Raw genomic sequence first — 17,630 nt, forward strand, 5'->3', positions numbered from 1 at the left:
AGCTTCCTCCCACGACTGCGTAACTCTCGGCTCCACCGCTAGGTGGTCTGTTCTCTGGTTGGTCAACGGCATGTTCCCCGCTCCCCACTTCCCCTGCCAACTTCTAGAGCGCCCGCCGTAAGAACTGAAAAGAGCTATAATTATTCGTGAGTAGAAGCAGTAGCATAGAAATTACAGAAGGGTCCGGTATTGTAAATTCTTGCCCAAAATTTCCCTTGTCTGCTCAATGTTCACGTTTTGAATCAAACAACATTAATAATACTAATAATAATTTATTTTCGTTGGGCTATGTTCTATTTCTCCCCATTTTAAAATTGTGTTTGTCGCTATAAAAGAAAACTTCCTCAGTTTGAAGTTATAATGTTCCTGCAACGCCTAAAAAGAATTAACGAATTACTGTGACTGAAATGAAATTAGGGGCGCTATTCACCGTATGTTTACACTTCTGTGCTTCCTTGGCGCGGGCGAGGACTGAACTTCCTGTTTTGAAAAGAATAACATTGAATTCAAAGCTATAAAGACAGTGTCTTCGGAAAAGGCGTGTGTGTGTGGCTTTTGGTTTCAACATGAGATAGGGAACAAACAATTGTTCTCAGGCAGAGGTGCAACCACGAATTTTTGTCTGGGGGGGGCAAGTACCAGGATAAACGTAAAATTGTTCATAATAATAATAATAATAATAATAATAATAATAATTTTTCATAATAATAATGCTAATAATAATAATTGTTTTCATTTTAATAATCATAAAGCTAATAATAATAATGTTATTATTATAACATTATTATTGATATGCTTTATTTTACATTGCTACTTCTGCCACTTTTGGTTAATTTGCGAAGATGGGGATGAGTGATGATATGATGAAATTGATGAATGAACACTCGCAAACATACATGCCCAAGCTGGGATTTGAACCCGGGACCAACATTATTATTATTAGTAGTAGTATCACAGACGTTATTATCCTCGTAAATTACGCAAAAAGGGGGTAGAAGTTTGTGCTAAATCATTTGTGTTCGAACAAACGATTTGAATTAATTGTTCAACGCGTTCGATTTCATATTAATAATGGAAAACAAGCACACAAACTATTTTTGAAAGACAGAAAATGCTTGATAAATGCATTCCAAATATAATTATTTTTTTCCATTAACATGTATAACTTTCATGCACAATATATGTTTCACATATACCGGTATACAACATGGAGCGTTGTGGACACTAAATTGTGTGCGTATTCAAAGTTTCATTGATACATAACGTATATCATTTAAATAAATTACACAATCAATTCATCTATCTCACAATAAACCAACAGCAAAAATTACATAAATTGTCTCTGAAATGTTCACGCTCCCTTTCCTCAAAACAATCGTTCATGCATTTAAAACAAAATCAATTAAGACAAGTCCTATTTCTCTGTCTGGTAATTTACAATGCGTTACTGAGAATAATGACAAATTACGAGCGAAGCGAGGAAGAAAATTTTTGGATCCAATTTTTTTGCAGGCTGAAATCAATATTGGTTTAATAGGGCGCAAAAAAATTTCATGGGACGCCAATGCATTCTCTCCTTTACAACTACTGTGCCTCCCCGATGGTGTAGTGGTAACATCGTCACCTTGTGACTAAGGGGTCCCGGGTTCGATACCCGGTGCAGGCACATGGCTCAGTGGTTCGGATCCCAATTTATTTAAACTGTAGGTCTAGTCCCGATTAGCCTTTCTGTGCGTAAAGTGAACCACAAATCAATCAATCAATTTTAAAACTTATTTTCATTTAGATCATTTGGCACCCAGGACCGACACCCGCCGCCCCCTAGCTACGGTTCTGAACTTGACAAAACTAAAAATATCAGGGATTGCGAGCGAAGCGAGGAAAAAAAATATGAAAAGTATTTTTATTTGCATAAAATTTGAAGTTGTGGGCGGTAATTGCCCCCTGCAGGTACACTTGGCCGTCAATGTTTGCCTCCCCTTTCCCCCCTTCAACTCATTTCGGTCTAAGGTTGGGGGCAATGCCCCCCCCCCCTTGTGCTCAGGTATACAGGGTGTTTCTAAAGGTCGTTTACAACGCTTGGGAGGTGATTCCTCACACGAAAACAAGCAAAAAGTGTGAGTTCCATTTTTACGACTGAGGCTTCGTTTCCGAGATAGGAGCCTCGCAAAAGGTAACAAAGTGAACGTCACACCTAACTGGGACGAATACTATCACAGATAGAGAGGCGGTTACAAGAGAATAATCAAGGAATCGTATGTGCTCAGTACGGAAGTCACTATGAAAAGTTCACTGCACGCATGCGCAATGGAGTCCTCAAAGGAATTGGGGATTTCCAGCAAGAACAATGCATGGAAAGGGTATGTAACGCAGCAAGAAGGACCGTGACAATGAGAAATGCGTTAAAGACAACACATCCCGAACTCCAACATCAAAACATGAGCACGGAACACAAAATCCGAAAAGTTGAGCACGGTTGCATACCCCAGTTACACGCGAGGAATGAACGAATCATGTCATGTGGCATACGAGAGACACATTACTCCACCAGGAGGAGGGAAAGAAAAACACAATATCAGATGATTGCGACAACGTGTATTTTTACACTGGACAACTACGTAATATCCCCCCAACACACACACAACAAACAACAAATGCTACAATCTCTTATGCACAGACAGTGCGTGTCACTGTACACCAACTGAAGATGTCACTTTCACCACACAAAGGGGGTGTGGAGCAATACCAAAAGTGTTCGCACTCGATCACTGTGACGTAAAAGTGACCAGTTTTGCAAGCGCTGCGCAGGCAAGTCTGGCTCTCGTAGTCTACGTTTGACTTTCATGACTTCTGTACCCGCGAGAGGAGCTCGAAGGGTTGGTTCTCTCCGGCAGTCGTCCCAGTCGTGTTGCAGGTGCTGGGATATGATCAGCAGTTCGCTCTAGGTTGTCATACGCATTGAAGAGTACTAGTATGTTGTATTGAAAGAAGTTGACGTGGTGGAGTGGGCAAGTCAAGTATCGCAACAATTGGTCTGTGGTGTTCGTACGGTGATACGGCCAATTTGTGCAGTGTGCCAGTGTTAAACAAAAACGATACTTTGCAGTTCCAGCTCCCTATTACACAGATGGCTGCGTATACGACCCAGCAGCTAGCAGACATGCATCTCATGTATGGGGAGGCACGTGGTAATATCCGTGAGGCAAGGCGTCTTTATGGAGAACGCTTTCCACATAGACGTTTACCGTCTCACGCCTTCTTTCAGGTAGTGGACAGTCGACTGCGTGAAACAGGGTCAGCGTTACCACCGCGGCAAGAAGTTGGAAGACCCCGAAGTTGGAAGACGCACACATCAGTTTGCAGAAGATGTGTTAACATCGGTCGCAGAACATCCTGGCACCAGTACGCGCGTGCTCGCTCGGGCACGAAACACGTCTCATGTTAATGTTTGGCGAGTGTTGTCAGAGGAAGGAATGCACCCTTCTAACTGCAGAAAGTACAAGAACTGTTACCTCCTGACTTTCGCCCTCGTATGGACTTTTGCCAATGATTGTTGCATCAGCTGGACACAAACCCTCAATTCGGGGCAAAGGTATTGTGGACAGATGAAGTCATTTTCACCAGGATGGATGTCTTCAATATTAGAAACAGTCATGTCTGGAACTTTGACAACCCACATGCACTTTTTGTGGCCCATCACCAGCACAGGTTTTCAGTGAATGTGTGGTGCGGGATAGTACATGATCATTTTCTTGGACCATACATTCTCCCTGTTCGCCTGAATGGTCGCACGTATCATGCATTTCTTAGTGAGGTTCTGCCTGAACTGTTGGAGACCGTACCTTTGGCACTGCGGCAAGAAATGTGGTACCAACACGATGGGGCACCAGCTCATTTCGATCGTAATGTACGACATTTCCTGCATGACGTGTTTCGCAATAGGCTCATTGGTATAGCTCGACCACAAGGAAAAAAACCTTCCGTCCAAAGCGTTCGCGCAACTTCCCTGCCGTTATCTGTGTTCGGGGCAGTGTTGCCAGGTCAGATTTGAAAAATTCGGGAGATTGTTCCTTGGAAACCAGAAGTTCTGCTACAAAATCCGATGATCTAATAGAAGAGGATGAACGACGTTCTTGGGGGGGGGGGGAGGGCGGCATAGTTGTGCGCACTGGGGGGGGGGCAAGGGGGAGTGGCGCGCATTGTTTACGGTGTAAACGTCACAGATACTTTTGTAACAATGGTGCTAAACCCAGCACCCTGTGTTTGGCGAAAATATACCGAAGATCTCCATTTCAGGAGTGGACATGTTTCAAACAAAAGAAAGTAAACCGCCCGAAGGAACCGACCAACATCTTTCATCTCTTCCGCATTTTCCGGTTAGAGGGTGCGTGGAAAACACCCTCAAATTTGCCCTTTCTCAGCATCGACACAAGAGGTTGGGATGCCTCTATTATCGCGAGGAATTTTTATGAAGATGAAGCTAACGTGCCGCCTTTCGTTGTCCGCGATTTTCCACAATCTTTCAAGTCGAATGCTAACAATAACAAATCAATTTGCCTTCTGATGGTGTTCGTGTGCAGCTATCGATAGGGGTGGGCACGCGTCCTGCACCATAATGAAAAAATGCATTACGTATGTGAAATATATTTGGTGAATTAGACAGCATGTCTTCCTCAATAATTCAAGATAGCAACGCTTATGCTAGGGTGCCACCCATCCTCCCCATCTGCTAGAAATGTACACACACACCCACAAACACATACATGTATAACATAATTTGCCCACGCTACGAAGTCAGTGTTTCTACCTCGTAAGGCAAGGACGTTTCACTGTGTTTGTGTCACTTCATCCATTTCATCAGTTTTTCATTCATCCATATTGTCGTACTTACCCGTAGAGGCACAAAAGCGACGTAAAATAACTAAAATAGAAATAGAGTTTAGGGTGGGATAAAATACAGCCATCTAAAAATAGTAATGTAGTAAAAGTAATAAAATAATGTCCTAGCACAATTGAGTAGCGTTTGACATAATTTCACAGTTCAAACAGCACTTTTCAGGGCTGAGTGGAGTTCCACTCCACATCTCCCCTCCATGTTCAAGTAAGATGAGCAGGAAACGTGTTTTTGAGCTGGCCGTCGGAGGTGCCATAGCAATAGTTTATTATGGAATCCTACCGAGAAATCAATAGGTCTGGCAACACTGATGTTGGCGACTCTGAAGGCTTCTTCCTCCTGTCTTTTTCCCCCACCCGCCAGCGCGATGGGGTCTGCGCAGGTTTCTTTCCTTGTGGTTCCACTATAGGAATGAACCTTGGCCACCGAGGTCGCCAGATCTCAACCCTCTCGATTTTTTCTTCTGGGGAGAAATGAAAACCCTCGTATACATCAGCTGAGGACCTTGTTGCTCGCATCAACGTCGCCGCCGCGACGGTAGCAGATACACCTGGCTTGTTTGCTCGTACTCGCCAATCCTTGATTCGTCGCTGTCATCTCTGCGTAGAAGTGAACGGCAGACATTTTGAAAACCGTCTGTGATTATCGCCCTCGGCAAATCCCAGTGAGAACACTCTTGGTATTGCTCCACACCCCCTTTGTGTGGTGAAAGTGACATCTTCAGTTGGTGTACAGTGACACGCACTGTCTGTGCATAAGAGATTGTAGCATTTGTTGTTTGTTGTGTGTGTGTTGGGGGATATTACGTAGTTGTCCAGTGTAAAAATACACGTTGTCGCAATCATCTGATATTGTGTTTTTCTTTCCCTCCTCCTGGTGGAGTAATGTGTCTCTCGTATGCCACATGACATGATTCGTTCATTCCTCGCGTGTAACTGGGGTATGTAACCGTGCTCAACTTTTCGGATTTTGTGTTCCGTGCTCATGTTTTGATGTTGGAGTTCGGGATGTGTTGTCTTTAACGCATTTCTCATTGTCACGGTCCTTCTTGCTGCGTTACATACCCTTTCCATGCATTGTTCTTGCTGGAAATCCCCAATCCCTTTGAGGACTCCATTGCGCATGCGTGCAGTGAACTTTTCATAGTGACTTCCGTACTGAGCACATACGATTCCTTGATGATTCCCTTGGAACCGCCTCTCTATCTGTGATAGTATTCGTCCCAGTTAGGTGTGACGTTCACTTTGTTACCTTTTGCAAGTCTTCCATCTCCGAAACGAAGCCTCAGTCGTAAAAATGGAACTCACACTTTTTGCTTGTTTTCGTGTGAGGAATCACCTCCCAAGCGTTGTAAATGACCTTTAGAAACATTCTGTATATGCATCGTTTTCAGACAGGCCCGATACGGAAAAATTAGTGGATTTAGCCAGTAAAGCGAAAAGATTGGACACAAATACGAGAGACTAGCTCTGCATCGGCACTTCATCAAATTAAATGAAAATATTTTACGTGTTTCAAAAATTATAATTGTCTGACGCACATGGGTTGACTAAATTTAAAAGTTGGAGCTATTTATAATCATATTATAACGCATTTGGCTTTTGGTTGTTGATAAGCGCTCTCTCCAAGGGCGTCGGTGTGTCAGTCGTCCCCTCCCCCCCTGGAAATTAGCATCCTTCGTTTCATGTTGCAAAAAGCAGAAAGTTTGTTACTTTCATTGTTAATAACATACATAAAGTTCACTTGGTTAGTATTCGAACAGAGTAATGAATGTAAAATATGCATTAGATAGAAAAAATTAGTGAAAAATACAGGAACCAAGACTAAGGGTGCGATATCACTGCAGATTGGGGGGAGGGAGGAGCAGACAGACAGACACACACTCACACTCTCTCACACACAAAGTAGTGTGTGTGTGTGTGTGTGTGTGTGTGTGTGTGTGTGTGTATATATATATATATATATATATATATATATATATATATATATATATATATATATATATATATAATGTTTTTAAATAAATATGTGTCAATTATTAAATAATCAAATTATACTTATTATAAAATACACAAAATATTATATCGACTGGTCTTCACTCAAAATTCGATTGCAAATTAATGATTTTTAATATGCTTTAAGGGGGGGAAGAGCAAAAATTAAGATACATTAAAAAAAACAATAGTTTCCAATATAAAATTCACATCTAAATGCTATTATGTGTTTTGTTAATATATTTATAGGACTTTGCGATAGCTGACGAAAGGCGATGAGGAATGGAGAAGAAATAACAAGTCGGACTAATTTCTGTGTTTTGGGGATTGCTGAGTTCAGTGTCGTTAGAGATGAGGCTCTTTGTTGTCCATTCTTTGTGTATATTTTCAATATTATTCCAGTAAAGTATATTCGAATCCCAAACTAATTGCTAGTGTTTGTTGTGAGAACAATAACTCTCCCCCCTAAAACGTTTGCCGGAGGGGGAATTTCAGGACTTAATCGTTGGTGGGGGACTCCCCCCTGTCCCCTCGGGATTTCGCACCCTGCCAGGTTATATTTTCATATTCTACCATTTAATCCAAAGAATAAATGGTTCCGCAGTTTTCAGAATTCGAAAAATTATAATTTTGGATGAGGTCACACAATATGAACTTTGTGAGTATTTCTTTCTTTCTAACTTCTAAAGTCCTTTCTTGAACGACACTTGCAAAAGTTAATAACAAAATACAATAACTGCGCTTTCAGTATAATAACTATGAAATGTAAAAGTATTAATGAAAAACAATTGTGCTGGATATTCACTCGGCTTGTGGATCGAATACCATCATAATAATAAACATCAATAATAATAATAATAAAATTCGAATAAAATGTATGTAATTAGGTATATATTATTAGTATATAACAGTAATTTTAATTGTAGTAATTATTATTATTTCTGTTGTAATCGAAGTATTTCAATGTTTATAATTAATGTAAGCTTCATTTCAACCTGGAGAAGTCTTTTCAAAAACGAAACTGTTGGTCGAAGATCAACATTGCCTTGGAAAATATTAGTACTGTCCCTCATTTCTGCATCCAAAGGATCCGGGAAATTGCCAATCTTTTCTAGGTAGTACCTTTGTTTCTCTATATCACTCAAAAATTTCAAGTGATCCATTTTGTTTCCGATCTTTTATAAGAAAATAAGCTTGGTGACGATCGATATTCCACTTGTTTACATTGGAAAATTCGCCAAACCGGAAGTTCTTTCCCCGCAATCAATAATCGAATTGTCTGATCGATCATTTTTTGTTTACTCAGGAATAACCCCCCCATATGTGTGAAATTACCGTATTGCCTTCGTATTTTGCACACATTTTCGAGCAAAAATCTTTATCACTGATTTCAATTAATTTACGGTAAGTATTTGATATATAAAGTAATATGAAGGACTGCTTTCAACAAATAACTTACCTAATCTAACTAGGAAAGTTAACATTTTAATCTTCTTCGTCACACACCGCAAGGAAATACGAAAGAAATAATCTAACTCAAAACACAGAAAATTTTCAGAAAGAAGGTAGTAAACAAAAAAACTGAGTATCGGTGTATAAGACGCACCCTGTTTTTTCAGATCATTTTTTTAGGTAAAAAAGTGCGTTTTATATGCCGGCAAATACGGTATATGACATTGCCAAAAATAATATTAAAAAATATATATAAGCTTGCACGATGAAAGAACGAACCCAGATTTTTCGTCTCCAGATGCGGAAGTTTCCAAGTGAAAAAGTGATGTTGCTGCATGCCTGATTGTTGTCCAGTCGTAAATGAAATGTTCTGCTAACATACAGCCTCGCTCGCAGTTCAGGGAGAGGCAAAGAATGGGAGACCATTCATTTGCTAACTGGCGGCGACCTTTAGTCTTAGCCACACCTCGGACCCCAAACTGTTACTCTGAGGCAACCAGATTGGTTCAAGAGTTCATGGTCCTAGGTTTCATTTGATTTGGCTTATTACACTCCGCTTTTTGGGCACTTTTGGTAAATCGCGAAGATGGGGATGAGCGATGAGAAGATGAAATTGATGAATGGACGCTCACAAAGAACACCCATGCCCAGGCCGGGATTCGAACTAAGGACCCCTGGCGTTGTAGCGTGCCACGATAACCAAAGTGGTCCTAGGGTTACCAAAGTTGGTACACCAGTGTCATTATCAGCTTCCTTCAAGCCATCGTATTACAGATGAATGGCTTATTGCAGAAAGGGACCTGAGTCACTTTTGCACAATTCTGAGAAAAACAAGAAAAATCGTATAATATTGATAGTGTAAGAAAGAAATGTACCGCTGTTGGCTCAAATATTCAGCATAAAGAATAGTTAATTTTGCAACCCTCAATGCGCCCCCCTGCAGTATGCTGCTAGAGACAGTGGAGATGAAAAAGTTGTGACTCCGGTACCTTTCTGCAATAAAAGTGAAAACTGTGAGAAATAAGACGAGAAATATCCTACAAACGCACGCCACAGAAAATTATAGATTCGTCAATAAATGACAGTGTACTGCACTTTCTGGATTTTATTGTCGGTGTTTGAAGTACAATAATGTACGAGCTCATACATGCATGTGTTATTCTACATCTGAGTCTGTTTCATTGCCGCGTGTAGTGAGCCACTGAAGAATATCTTCATAAAATCCTTTGACGTCGTCTGTACATACGACAAGGCAGTTCATATGTCCTTCAATTTAGTAAGCTTGATCGGCATACTTGCAGCTGGGAACGTACGTGGCGTAGGAATTACAATTCTTGCACCTTTTGACAGATAGAAGGTGTAAGACTTCAAACCTTTGATGAATTCGGATACCTTGACAGTACCCTTATGTTCAACACAGTATTCAAAGTAATGATACTTGGAAATCTGAAAATACTGCCTATTCTTGTATGAACACATGGTAGTTTTCACAGATGCCACATTTTTTTGTAGACATGAGGCCACCACGTTGTGAAACCAATAATATTACTGGTGTCAATAAGTTTGACAGTATTTTTACCGCCCCGAGCTGCATTACAGATTAGCATACACAGTTCGTACAACGTATAAATACGGTTAAGTTTATTGCAGAAAAGGACCCGAGTCAGTAACTCAGGTATCTTTCTGCATTAAAGTACACTTTTCACTGTGCATTTTTTGGCTATAGCCTCGTGTAACTGACGTCCTTTCTTCACTAAAAGATGTGTCTGTAACTAGGAAAATCAAAAATACCATTAACTCCGATACCTCAAAAATGTGAATGAGGTCCCTTTCTGCAATAAGCCATTCAGATGTATTTTGTTCCTTCGCTTTTGAGCTGGTTCGTTGCAATACAATAGCCTGTTTGTAGTTCGAGCACATATGGAAACTTGCAAAGTTAGCTAACGTATAAGTTAGGATACAGCATGAACGAAATGGGTTAGTTATAGTTTTGAGGACATGACAAAAAAAAGTTCAAATAAGCTTTGAGACAGCAAAAATAAGGGTGGCTCAAAGTATGATCCACAAGCTCTCTTTTCCCTTTATTGTAATTTAAAGAAGAGGCCAAGGTACTTTTCAAACTTAGTTGACAGCTGAATAGCAGGATATTCCTGTTGCACTTCTACACCGCTCGGACCTGTCTTCGTGTTGAGATAGAAATTCCTGTTTCGTTCTCGGTCAGGCATAGCGTTGCAAATGAATGTCTCGGTCTCCTCACGTCAGGAATTCCTGTATTTTTCGGCCTGGTCTCGAGTTCTCGGTATTATATCGATTTAGTAATGTCTAGCTCGGTCTCGTATCGAAAAATGCGGTATCGTTCTTCTAAAAATCTGTTTCGGCATCATTCCCTTTTTTGATTTGATTTATTTTACTTCACTTCTATGTAATCGAGAAGATGAGGATGAATGGTGACGAGATGAAATTGAAAGCACATATGGACAGCGTACAACGCAGGTCCAGACGCCATAACCTCATTAGTCTGCCAAATGCAGGCCAGGACATACTATGTGGAAGAGAGGATGACATTTGAGTGTGTCTTCAGATAAAGTTACCCTTACGTGCTGGTGTCAGCTGACCTCCGTGGTCATCGCGCTACGACGCCAGTGCTCCTGAATTCCAATCCCGGCCTGAGCATGGATGTTCGCGAGTGTCCATTCATCAATTTAATCATATCATATCCATCTTCCGCAATTAACCAAAAGTGGCAGAAAAACGAATTAAAATAAACCAAACTAATCAACATGCCAGCGATAGTAACGGAGTGGTTAGCCTACTGCGCTACGAATACAGTGCACGGCATCGTGTTTGTCCCATCAACTACCTAATCTTATACGCATCATCGCGATTAACCAGACCGGTAGAAAAGCGACGTAAAACGAACCAAAATATAAACAAGCACAGGTCGCCGGTGAAAATCGACGCCTGGATACTGTAAAAAAAACATTCGAAGTACTCGATTTCACCGCAGGTGAAAGTGCGAGCGCTGGCATCGCTCTCCATGACGACGCCTCCAGTTCCCATGACAACTGCCGCCAATACTGCACATTACTACGTAATAAAAGCTAATACGGCGGGCTAACGCGAACTAATCCAAGCGCTTTGTTCCGGTCCAATTGTTCGAACCGTAAATGGAGTCGGAGAAGAAAAAGGAAGGGAAGGAAACGCGGGGGTTTTCTGTCTGCCCACGGCCGAATGATTTAGCAACTCGTTGCACCAGCAAATGCCTCCCTGGGGGGATCATCGCCATTTCTCTAATTGAAACGAACTGGTCGGGGCGAGAGGGGTGCGTGGGATGAGAATGCACAGAGTGTAAGATAAGCTGGAGTAAAGTCAGTCGAATGGCGCGGAAGCACGTTGTAATCACACTGTATCAATCTTCACGATATCTTGGAATGAGTCGTCTTCCTGCATGCTGAATCGACAGTTTGAAAAAGGTCTACAACCCCCCCCCCCCCATTACATGGTCTGTATGGCTGTACATACTAGGGTTTGTAGCGATAGGAGACCAAGAACAAGACACGTTTGTAAAATCGAAAAGATTTGTATTTGTATTCTGTTATTTTTCTTATTTAACGTAATTTTTCTGTCACCTTTGACAGTGTCTCGATCTTGGAAGTTGTAAATGAGTGTCATATTCTGAGGCTGCGTCCGACAGATACAGTCACAGTTGTAATAACCCCATTGACTTTATATGGTGCCACTACAACCCAGAAGTGTCCATGACTGTACACAGAGCACACTCGGAGTATAGTCTTGATGGAAGTGACGTCACTTTGTGCAGTTCGAAAGCGCCAAATACACGAGCAATCGAAACCACAGTGCAGAGCACGCATCGCTGCAGGCTTGATCACGTGACTCCTGCACTCGTTGTTCATTTGTTTGAAATCACGGAGGTAGAAAGCCAGTAACACGGATTAAACACAGTGATGGACAAAAGTATTCATACAAAGGCATTGTCTGAATGAAGCATGTTATTATACAAAGTCTGTAGCACATATGCTCCATTGGAATGGCAAGGATAGAAACGCAAAGCAATTGTGTGCATACAATTGAAATTGTCATGAGAAATTTGGGTAACCCTTAGATAAACTGCTTTCTGGATGGTCATAAGTATTCATACGCCAGGTTATAAACCCCAGTAAAGTTCGTGAAACAACAGTTTCCATCATTCAGTGCACTTGCACCTGTGTAAGGAAGTGGTTGGTTTGGTGTTGGCGTGCTGCAGGAAGTCAAATGGGCCGCAAAGGGCAGGAAACCACGATCGAAGATAGGAGAATTATGATATCATTATACCATAATAAGAAATCATATTCTGAAATCGCAGACATAGTTGGGAGAAGTCGTGCGACTGTGCAAAGTGTCATCAAACGATATAAAGACACAAAAGTGCTGATAAATAGGGAAAGGATTGGGCGTCCTCAGAAACTTACTTCGAGAGAGAAACAAGGACTGTTGAGAATGATCAAGAAAAACCCAAAATTAACATCGACAGCAGTGTCGGCAGATGTTCACGAACACATGTCCTCAAGAAGTATTAGAAGGCTTTTCAACCGAGCAGGGTACAGAGCTAGGGTACCTAGAAGGAAGCCATACATCAGTAAGAAGAACAAGAAGACCAGATTAACATTTGCAAAGGAGTATGTGAGTAAAAGTTTGGACTTCTGGGATAAAGTGTTGTTTACGGACGAGAGTATATTTAATATTATCCATAGTGATGGTAGAATTTTGGTGTGGAGAAAGCCCTATACTGAGCTTGAGCCTCGAAATCTTTTGGCTACAGTTAAACATGGAGGTGGTGGCGTTATGGTCTGGGGCTGTAGGCTATGTCAGCCTCAGGTGTTGGAGAACTCGTCTTTATTGAGGGAACTATGGATAGATTTGTCTATTTGGATATTCTGAAGAACAATTTGCAGCAGAGTATCGATCATTTGGGTCTTGGGAATGTGTGGAAATGTATGTACAGTGGGATCCATGAGTATTACCGTGCAAATTATCCATGACTATTTTCATTAATTTTTCTCTTACACCCTATGTGTTCTTAAGGATGGATTTTTATGTATGCTGGTGCAGAAGTTGTCAACAGCTTGTTTTGAGTTTTATTTTAATTCTTGAAGCTCTTATTGGGTCATATAAGGTGCACGAAAATGGTGATGGACAATTTGCAGGGTAATACTCATGGATCCCACTGTACAAGAACATTTGAAAGTGCTATGCGATTTCTATGGTGAAAAACAAATGTTTAAACTGCGGGGAACACAACGTGTCTTCAGTTTTATCTACTGATCGTATTTGGCGCTGCAGCCGAAATGCAATTCTTACTGTGCATAAAGTGGACTTAAAACACCAAATCAATCAACAGAAGTGCAATTCGAAAGAAGTGCAAAATGTATTATAGGGGCATTCCAGTGTTACGTGTGTGACATTCCACACGCACAATGTAAGGTTCTAGCGACACGCCATTGCACTAAAACATTCATAAGGAACTGATTTCATACAATTAAGAAGTCTTTTGTGGTGTCTGCTAAGAAATGGGGAAAAACTTGGGTATGGTGACATAGCTTGAAAGCATGAAAATCAATAACGACAATGTTTCACGTGCGTGACGCTTTAAAAATGTAGCAAAATTTGACTTAATTTGTCTGTGAAGCATATATGCTACAGATGCTATTAATTCTTGTTGGTGAAATATGCAAATTATATGCCTCCACAAACATTTAAGCTTTCATGCAGTTAAAAACACTATTAATTTTCAGATTAATTGATTTTGTTACACGGAATATGACCACTTTTCGTGGAATGTCCCTACACGGGAAAAGGTTAGCATTTTAGCGCCTTCCTTAAAAGGTTGCCCAGTACACCATTTACCTATAATTTCGAGATGGGATTGTGCCAGTTCTCGTCTCGGATCCGTCGCTAGTCCACATCACACCTTTCATAAATATTAAAAAAAATAAAAATCACCCTCTACTAAGCTAAGAATGATTGCAGCTCTTGGGAATAATGAACGTATTTCCTTCATGTGTCGCGAGAAATTACTCCAGGAAAGAAAAATCACATGAGAACGACGAGAAAGAGAAGCACGAGCAGAGACGAAGTCATATCATCTACTGAAAAAAAAAATCATAGGGTTTGCTAACTGTACACAATCATAGTTTCGTGCATTTGAACTATATCCAGTGAACGGCGGAGAGATTCTACTAACTTCTTTCGAAGCATCCGAGTATTAGTGTGTGTGTGTGTGAGTGATGAAGGAATATTTGCTATTAGTAATTTGTTACTTGATATGAATTTCTGGAGATCAAACTACAGTTTTGTAGATTTAGCGTTTCCTGCAATATCAAAAGTTCGAGATATATCGATTGCTTAATTTCGATAAGCATATTTGACTGCTTTTGATTTAGTTGGTGTTTTTAAGTCCAGTTTATGCCGGGTATCGTACCCGGAACTCCTCGATTACATACAAGGCGAGGACGCAACCACTACGCCATAGAGGAGGCTGTATTTGACTGCTATAGGCAGGCAAAGGATCATATCGTGAGCTATTTATGACGTTGTGTCAACTTGTCCACCAATTTTCATATTTCAATTTCTAGTAGATTCTAAGTAATTGATGTATCGATTGATTTCGATAATAGAAAGGCCAATCTAGAATATAAATAATGCACCATGTTGATATTTGGCAGAACTTTCAATTTACGAAATTCCACATAGCTCGAATGGTTTTGATGATATGGAAGCGTTTAAACAGACGGAGCAGTCAAGATAATTTATACATTACAGATCAATATTTGCTAGCTTCTGAAATACATCAAATTTTACCCTCCTAATATATTGATGTGTAGACCAGATAAGACAGTACGATTGAGAAAAATATGAAGCATTTAGGTACGATGAACTCATACTATTGGTATCAATAAATTTCATTGGGACAGACTCATAGGGTTTCTCAGTTGTGTTAATTAAAATTCTAAAGATGTCCCCGCAATGGTGTAGTGATAACACTGTCGCCTTCTAATCAAGGGATCACAGCGCACTACGACGCCAGAGGTCTCAGGTTTGAATCCCGGCCTGAGCATGGGTGTTATTTGTGAGTGTTTCTTCATCATATCATCACTCATCCCTATCTTCAGGATTAGTCAAAAGTGGCAGGAAAGCGAAATAAAATAAACCAAATCAATCAATCACTAATCAAGGGCTTCTGGGTTCGATCACCGGTGAAGACACATTACACGGTGTTTCAATTCCCATTTTCAACTGTAGGGTCTAGTACCGATTAGCCTATCTGAGAGTAGCACAGATTTAGAACAAACTTTTTGAAACGTAAAGAACCTTCAAAATCATATTTGAAGGTCGAATCCCTGTTCGGGTGTGATTTGAGTGATTTAGTTTATTTTACTTCGCGTTTTGTGCCTCTTGGCTAATTTGCGAAGATGGGGATGAGTGATGAAATGATGAAATTGATGAATGGACATTCACAAACAACCAAGCCCGACCGGGATTCGAACCCGGGACCCTTGGCGTCGCAGCGCGATGTGCTAACCACTCGGCCACAGGGTCGGGCGAATCCCTGTTCGGGCGCCATCTTCAATAAGTATATCAGGTATGATACTTTCAGAATTCTGTCAGGGGAGATTGTAATTTTGTGCATATCTAAAGAAGCGAAGAGAAAGAGAGTAGAATCGATTACATATTTGACGTTGGAACTGCTATTCCCGAATCAAAATGAAAACAAGTCAAGTTTGCCGAAACGTCGACGACAGTGGCGACCTCTTACGATACTTTAAAGCAAACAACACCACCAACGTAAACGACAAGAAGCTTTCAAGACCCCTTTCACGATCCCAGTCATTCCGACTTCAGCTCTTGGTAATGTGATGACCTGTTTCCGGAAGAGAGGGTAAGAATAGGACGAGCAAGAAGCGAAGTGGGGTAGGGGAGGAGGAAAGGAGAGGAAGGACAATAATGGCGAAGATGGATGCGGGACTTTCTCCTACAGGAATCGAAGAAACTTCCGAAACGCTGGCTGGAGTCGTTCTGGATTAATTCCTGCAGTCAGGGAAGCAAGAATTGATTCTCTGTAGAAGAAAGGGACAAATCTGCTGACTGGGGTTGTCTTCAATGCTTTATCTTCCAACAGGGTTGCTAACTCTGTATTGGTGATATCTCTAAAATATGGAAGAACCTTCATGAACGTATTAGATTTTGATAGTAGCATTGGATCCAACACAGGTGTAGTTACAGCATAATGGTTATGATGATGATAAAAAGAGGGATGAATCATGTGATCTCGAGATATCTGATGGATTTCATAAAATTAAGTACGACATATATGTCAATGATGGTTATGACAATAATAATCAAGCAGCTTTAGTCGCAGAGTGCAAGTTCTTGTGATCTTGCCACAAAAGGTTCCAGGTTCGAGACTTATCCACGGCATGGGTGGGTATTTCACATAATCAGAGTCATTCATCGCGATTATCCAAAATTGGAAGAAAAAGTGCCGTAAATAAGACCAAAACATCACAATTTAAAACGAAAGCAGGAACTTTATTAGACAATTTCACCATACGTAAAAATCCATTATACAAGCATGTGAAAAATATTTGAATAAACTTCTATGAATTATTGATGAATGGTGCAAAGTTTGTTCAAATTCCACTATAGCACATATAGTAATGGGCATTGGATCGAGAATTGCACAGAGATTTCGAACGGCGGACCTTTCATACCACCGGGAAACGAATTCGGGAACCGCATGATTCAAGGCAATGTAGAAATAGTCAAGTGACCATTTAATGGTATGGTACTGTATCACGAAACTTTTAGCGTATGAACAGAATTAAATTTGCTATAGATTTTAACAAAAACGTTGTGATTAGCATTTAGCATTGTGATAAAAGTTATTAACGCTACTAAGTAATGAAAAACATAGCTTTGCGCATAATAAGGCTTAGCTCGCCCTCCAGTGTAATCTTTCAAAGTACCACGTAAACCAGTTCTGGTCAACTGTTTGAGAAAGGATGCTCTCGAATGCACGCGTGGACTACAGAGCGAGCAACTATACTGTACAAATTTAAATGGGCTGAAGGGATGGAGTGAAGGAGACATGAGCCTTCGCACCAATAAATAATATAAGATTTTAATTACTTCCATCTCCTATTATCAGGAAGAGTTGTAGAAAGTGGTGCAGGAACTTAATGACCAGTGTATCCTCCTCTGTTAGTAGGAATTGCACGCACTGGGGCATATTC

Source organism: Lepisma saccharinum, chromosome 1 (assembly GCF_977018435.1).
Source record: "Lepisma saccharinum chromosome 1, izLepSacc3.1, whole genome shotgun sequence".
NCBI lineage: Eukaryota > Metazoa > Arthropoda > Insecta > Zygentoma > Lepismatidae > Lepisma > Lepisma saccharinum.